The sequence below is a fragment of the Mastomys coucha genome, unplaced genomic scaffold, assembly GCF_008632895.1.
Source record: "Mastomys coucha isolate ucsf_1 unplaced genomic scaffold, UCSF_Mcou_1 pScaffold22, whole genome shotgun sequence".
Classification (NCBI taxonomy): domain Eukaryota; kingdom Metazoa; phylum Chordata; class Mammalia; order Rodentia; family Muridae; genus Mastomys; species Mastomys coucha.
The window spans coordinates 37,578,996-37,585,106 of record NW_022196905.1 but is presented as its reverse complement, the minus strand read 5'-3'; the positions used below and the strand labels follow the sequence as shown (position 1 = coordinate 37,585,106).

Sequence of the window (6,111 nt, the reverse complement as noted above, 5' to 3'; positions counted from 1 at the left end):
CACACACACACACACACACACACACACACACACACACTCACACACACACACCACAGTCTTTTGGGTCTCTACTAGTAAACTCATTTTCAGAGGGGTCTTTCCTGAGAGTCCTTTATACAATAACTTTTCCATTGTGTTATGAGTCTCCTGAGGACCTTGTGAGTACCTTACAATGACTAGTCAATAATACTTACCACTAATCAACATTCGCAATTGCATGTCAGTGTCTGTCCATCACCATTAGAACAGAGCTTCAAGAGAGCAGAAGCAGCACTTTGTGCGTTGTTTATCCCCAGAGCCTTTGCCACTCAGTAGACAGACAGTTCCTGTGTGTTTGTCAAATCAATGGCTCAGTTGCTATTCAGATCCATTTTCACAGGCACATTCTGGAGTCCTTCAAAGCCTCACTAGAATGCTGTGAGGATTCAGTGAGAGAAGATGAGGAGAAATATTAGGCACAGGGCTGACAAATCTTAAGCCTTTCTTAATCTTATGGGAGCCAAATCTTACTGGGGCACTTAAGCAGCTTGCCCCAGGTGTTCCGGGGGTTTGACCGACCCTCCCAGGGAGTTAGCATGTGGAAGAAAAACAAATGATCTGCTAGTCAGTTGTCCTTCCTCCAGCCCCCTGCAAACACTCAAGTGAGAAGAGAGAGGATGAAAGCTAGCCCAGAGGTAAAGAGGTGATCATGGGTATTGGAGGGGGCAGGAAACATACAAGGAGATGCCTACGGGCATCAATGGTTCTGACCAACACTTCTGGTCCTTAGAAACTGGAAATAAAGGATGTAAAGTGTTTTAGTAAGTGGAAAAATGAACTCTCCATAAATTAAAAAACAAGCTGTACATGGAAGAAAAAACTCAAAGAGGAAAATGACAGATGTAATGGACTTGTTTCCTCTCTTCCCATTCTTTCCCCATCATTACCTTCCAATGAGTTTTGAAAGAAATAAAATGACACCAAAATTTATCTCTCCTCTGAGTATTGCTGGCTCCGGAAAGATGAATAAACACCACTCGGCTTTAATAAGCCCCTGTTGTCAGCGTTGGCCATGGCCACTTGTTAATACATTCTTTAACAGTGTCAAAATAAAAGCCCTGGGTGTTGGAGCTGGAGCTTGGAAGTCTCTCCACATGCACTCTGCTCAGCTCCTGCACGACAGCTCCACACGCATTCTGCTCAGCCCCCGCACGACAGCTCTCAGTAGAATATGTGCCAACTTAGACCCAAGCAAACCAAGATTTCCAAAGTTATGTGAGGTCATAGGTTTTAAATCTCAGAGTCTGACCTTTGCTCTTTGTGGTTTCCAAGTTCTCCCTGGCCCCGCTTTAGTCTTCCTAAAAGAAGGTTACCATCACTAGTCTATACCATCCTTGCTGTGAAAATACTTACAATGGAGAGCCACAAACACTATAGCAGTGTCCTCATTTCATAGGCTCTACAAGGCCAATAATCTATTTTACACGGGTCAGAAAACCAACATGTTTTAAAAGGAAAATACCTACGCTATTATCTGACCACATGGACTGTCTCTAAAGCCAGCCAGTCAGAGTTACATCCAAGAACCCAGGGATGACCCCCCCACGATACAGAGAAGGACTAAGAGGAAAAGACTGTACTACATAAAGTACTTCTTAATTGAAGCTGTTCCCAAAGGATGGTATATTAGTTATACAAAGAAATTATGGCTTTAAAGAGTGAGGCCTTTGGAAAAAAAATGGTCCTGGGTTCAAATCCCCATCTTCTCACCAGGATGTGATCTTGAAACAACATGGGTGATTCTGTAAATTCACAATCACATGTCCTACCTCAGGTGATGATGGTTTCCTATGGGCAACCCATTCTTATGATGGACTCTATACTGAAAAGATTGTAATAAAGTGCACAGACCAAGACTCTCTGTATTGGTAGGGTTTATGGTTTTATTATTATGGATGTTGCCAGAGTTAGGGTTAGAACTATTGGCAACTCTAACAAGATAAGGCTTGGCCACCAGGGCCCCAGTAGAGCAATGAAAGAGAAAAATAATAACAAATCAGACAACATGGTGAGTTTGGGAAGTGGAAAAGAGGCGTCCAGTGATGTCACAGTCTGTCTTCCAGAGTCCTGACATGAAATTTAGGTCTGAATAAAAGGTACCAGGAAGGATATGTAGCTAAGCAGTTTTGGTCGAGGTGTGGTCCCTCCCATCACTGACACATCATTGTCTCTGTCCCAGTATCTTCTGCAAGGCGACTGACAAGCTGTCAGAACTGTCCTTTTTTAGAGACAAGTCCTCCCTCGCTCTGGTACGTACGGCCCATCTTTTCCTTCTCCCAGCACTCGGTACTGAGGAAATACAATTCTTAGAGTCCATTGTTTTAATGGTCAGATAGCTGAAGGAGAGGCACAGATGGAGTATCTTTTTTCCATCCAGGATGGTCATAAGACGTCATGGTTGGGAGGGGAGGTGGGAGGAAGGGATTGAGAAGGGGAACAGGTTCAGAGACGGAAGAGAATCATAAGGAAACCTTAGGGTGTTGAGCTCTATCCCCTTACTCTCTTTAGTTTTTGTAGCCAATCCCTGATAGCCCTAAGCAAGTCTCTTCTCCCCTTCCTCCAGCCACGCCCAGGACACTTGTCTTCCCTTGTCTGTTTAAAGTGTTGATGGAACCCCCTCCTCTCTGCCCATGATCACTTTCTTCGGAGACAAGGCTTTTCCTTCCGAGTGGGCGGGCCCACTCAAAGCTGGAAACTTTCAAGAGCCGGTGCCTTTTTAATGATTAATTATGTAACAGCAAGTTATTCTAGCCCCAGCTTCTAGAGTACAAAGTGAGTGACACAGCTGTGTGTGGTCATTTAATTGGCTGGATGGGACACCTTTCGCTTGATGAGGCCAGGTCGGCACACAGGCTCTGCTCCGTGGGATTGCTCAGTTGCACAGGGGTGCCGAAAGCTCCTCCGTGGCAGGAGTCCTGCTGTGTGCTGAGCTCTTTAGACCTTTTTACTAATCTTTTTCGTCACTGATCTCATTATCTGTTTATACATCTTTCCCCCGCGGCAAACTCTCAGCACTGGACCCGGTCTAATTCGTTTTTGTACACTGTAAACTTGAGTTATTCATCTGCTGCATTATGGATGCTCAATAAAAGCTTGAATGAATGAGTCTGTAAATGAACTCTAGGTCAACTATCTATATCTAGATTGATCTATGTTTATATATGCGTTTATCTCTCTCTATATATGTATACATATATACACATATTTCCTCTGTCCATATACAGTCTCCCTCTATACATAACATACTGTCGTTACACTTATTTGCAGAAATGTTCATATAAAATGCAATAGCAGACATGTATTTCTCATTAGATTTTTATTAGCTTTTCATAGCACCTATTTGCAAAATGAAAGCAGTTTAGCTGACGGCCAATAGACTTTTCTGAGAGTTTGGCAGCCCTCTGGGGTTCCGAACTCTTTGCCCAATACCAAGAAAAGTGAAGTTTGCTGCACGGAGAACTGCCCCCAGCCCCGGGGCCGCCCTCCCCTTTCCTGGAGCAGTTTAAACTAAAGGACCGAAAGCAACACACAGCTAGTGCTTAGCAGCACACTGGCCAGAGAGGCTGTCTGTGAACCGCTTTGCTTTCCCCCTGCAGGCCAGACAGCAGCTGAAATCAAAGCTGTCCCTGCAGTGCCCCCCGCCCCCGACTTTGCATTCAGAGAGTAAAACTGCAAGCAAAATGAGAGTCCCTAACGTTACAAAGCATTCAGTCCACTCTCGCGGCACCCAGGGAGGGGCTGGTTTCCTAGGCGGAACCTAAAGGAGAGGAAAGCAGGACACTCGGCTGCAGCCCTGATTCTGTTACAGACCGATTTACCTTAAACCACTCTACAAAACGAAGCTTGCAGATTCCACTTTCTGGGATGGAGGGATGAGATGAGAGACCAGTTAAGTCAGGCCAGGGGTGGCCTGGGGTAAGGGAGGTTGCTCCCTGGGAAGCTGCAGCCATATCTCAGGGAAAAAACAAAACAAAACAAAACACCAGCTTAGCAACCAGTTCCCAGGGAAGATCAGATTAGGCGGCTGCTTTTTTTTTTTTTTTTTTTTTAAAGTGGCAGTTTACTTTTAAGACTTAGAATATAAGCTTGCTGGGCAAGCAGAGAAAAAAAAAAGATTCTGTGACTGGGCATCAGAGCTCCACCATGTGTTGCATCAGGATGTTTGGAGACTGCTGGTCAATGTGTTTGACTGATCAGTCTGTCTTTGTCTCCCCAGTGCTGGGATTACAGATGCCTGCAGTCACTTAGCTTTTTATGTGGGTGCTGGGGACCTGAACTCAGTATTTATTCGGGAGAAGCATTTTATTGATTGAGCCATTTTCCCAGCACAAGAAACAAATTTGTATCCATTGTGATATTCTGTTATAGAATTATGAGATGTTTTCTGCTCTGAAGGGTCTGTGTGAATAACTTTTCTACAAGACAGCCATGTCTTTGTCTGCATGTCTTACCATACCAGAGAAGCCAGAGTACACTTTTTTTAACATGTGTGTATACAGTATATATATATACATATATATATGTATATATATATACACAAATACACACACATATATAATATATATTATATATGTATATATATTATATATGTATATATATTATATATGTATATATGTATATATTATATATGTATATATATATATATATATATATATATATGTCAGCATGTTTGTGTGGTGTGTGTGATGGGGAGCAGGTAGGTATCAGACTGAGAAAATGACATGCTCTCCATTATATATTGATATCTTCACTCCCAGTACCACAGAATCTGACATTATTTAGAGGTAGGGTCCTTACAGTATGTGCTTGCCAGTCTTATGTCAACTTGACACAACCCAGAATCATTGGAATGGAGTGAACCACCATTGAGAATTAAGACTTGGAATTGAGAAAATGCCTCTATGAGGTTAGGCTGTAGAAAAGCCTGTAGGACATTTTCTTAATGAGTGATTGATGTGGGAGGGCCCAGCCCATTGTGGGTGGTACCATTCCTGGGCTGGTGGTCCTGGGTTCTATAAGAAAGCAGGCTGAGTAAGCTAGGAAGAGCAAGCCAGTAAACAACACCCTCCATGGCCTCTGCATCAGCTCCTGCTTCCAGGTTCCTGCCCTGCTTGAGTCCTGCCATGACTTCATTGATGAACAGAGATAGAACCTAGACATTTGTCAATGGCTTTGTGTTTCTCAGGGAGTGACAGGCAGACAGCATAGAGAATAACTTAGCAACCCAGGACTCCTCTTGGCTTGGGCTAGACATATACCTATCTCTAAATAGTGTACATAGCAACCTGTTCGCAACCTAGCACCCCATCTGCATTGAGCTGTGTTTGTATCTTCTTTAAAGCAATGGAAATAATGAATGTACTCTCCTTAGCAGTCCCTTTACTGTACTACAGCCACTCACATACCTCCTGGAGCACAATCTGGGAACTATGGGTAATAGGCCCATCTGGTTTTGGGTGTGTATATAATAAGGTAGGCTGTATCCTCAAAGTGAACTTTTAGAGAAAATCCTCTATTTACCATCTCATGCCTATGCACACTTGGGTGTGAATATGATTAAAACCAGATGCATACGGGAAGGGACACACATTGAGCAGAAACCTAGATAATCCAAACCTGTCAATCAAATTATAGAGTTGTCCAAACTAAGCTCCTAGTAACCAAGCTTCTCTCTTGAACCCCATAAAAGGAAGCCCCAAACAGTAACTGGGTTCCTTGCATATATTTACTCCTGTGTTCTGTTGTGAATCCTGACAGTGTATTCCTCTTTAACCTGTATCACTTCAAATAACATTTCTCTGCTACCTTTCAACCGGTGTGCATATTTACTTCATGCACCAGGAGCTTGGAAACATCTGACACAGACCCTGAACACCAGCAGTGTAACTTACGCCCAGATTCAATTGCTTTAGTGCTTACACAATTATTCACACTCAGTGCTCCGAACTGCAGTTTTAGCATGTTACATATATTAAGAAAATTTCCTTTTACTTGGTTTTTAAATTGGCATGAGCACTTTTTAAAATTAAAAAAAAAATTAAAAACAGATAGATTTGTAGTTTTAGTTTTTAT

The 6,111-nt window shown here is 42.9% G+C and overlaps 1 protein-coding gene across 2 annotated transcripts in view; it reads right to left on the bottom strand.

The window, feature by feature from the left end:
* Nucleotides 1–6,111, bottom strand: part of Cc2d2a (coiled-coil and C2 domain containing 2A) — a 95,629-nt gene that overhangs the window by 74,410 nt on the left and 15,108 nt on the right. The window contains exons 1-2 of one of the 2 annotated variants that reach the window (XM_031342129.1): nucleotides 3,858–3,981; nucleotides 195–415 (exon numbers count right to left, since the gene is read on the bottom strand). The gene's annotated coding sequence lies outside the window, so the exon portion shown is untranslated. Of the gene's footprint in view, nucleotides 1–194; nucleotides 416–3,857; nucleotides 3,982–6,111 lie in introns of those variants that run through there. The other variant, XM_031342130.1, reaches the window with a different exon arrangement.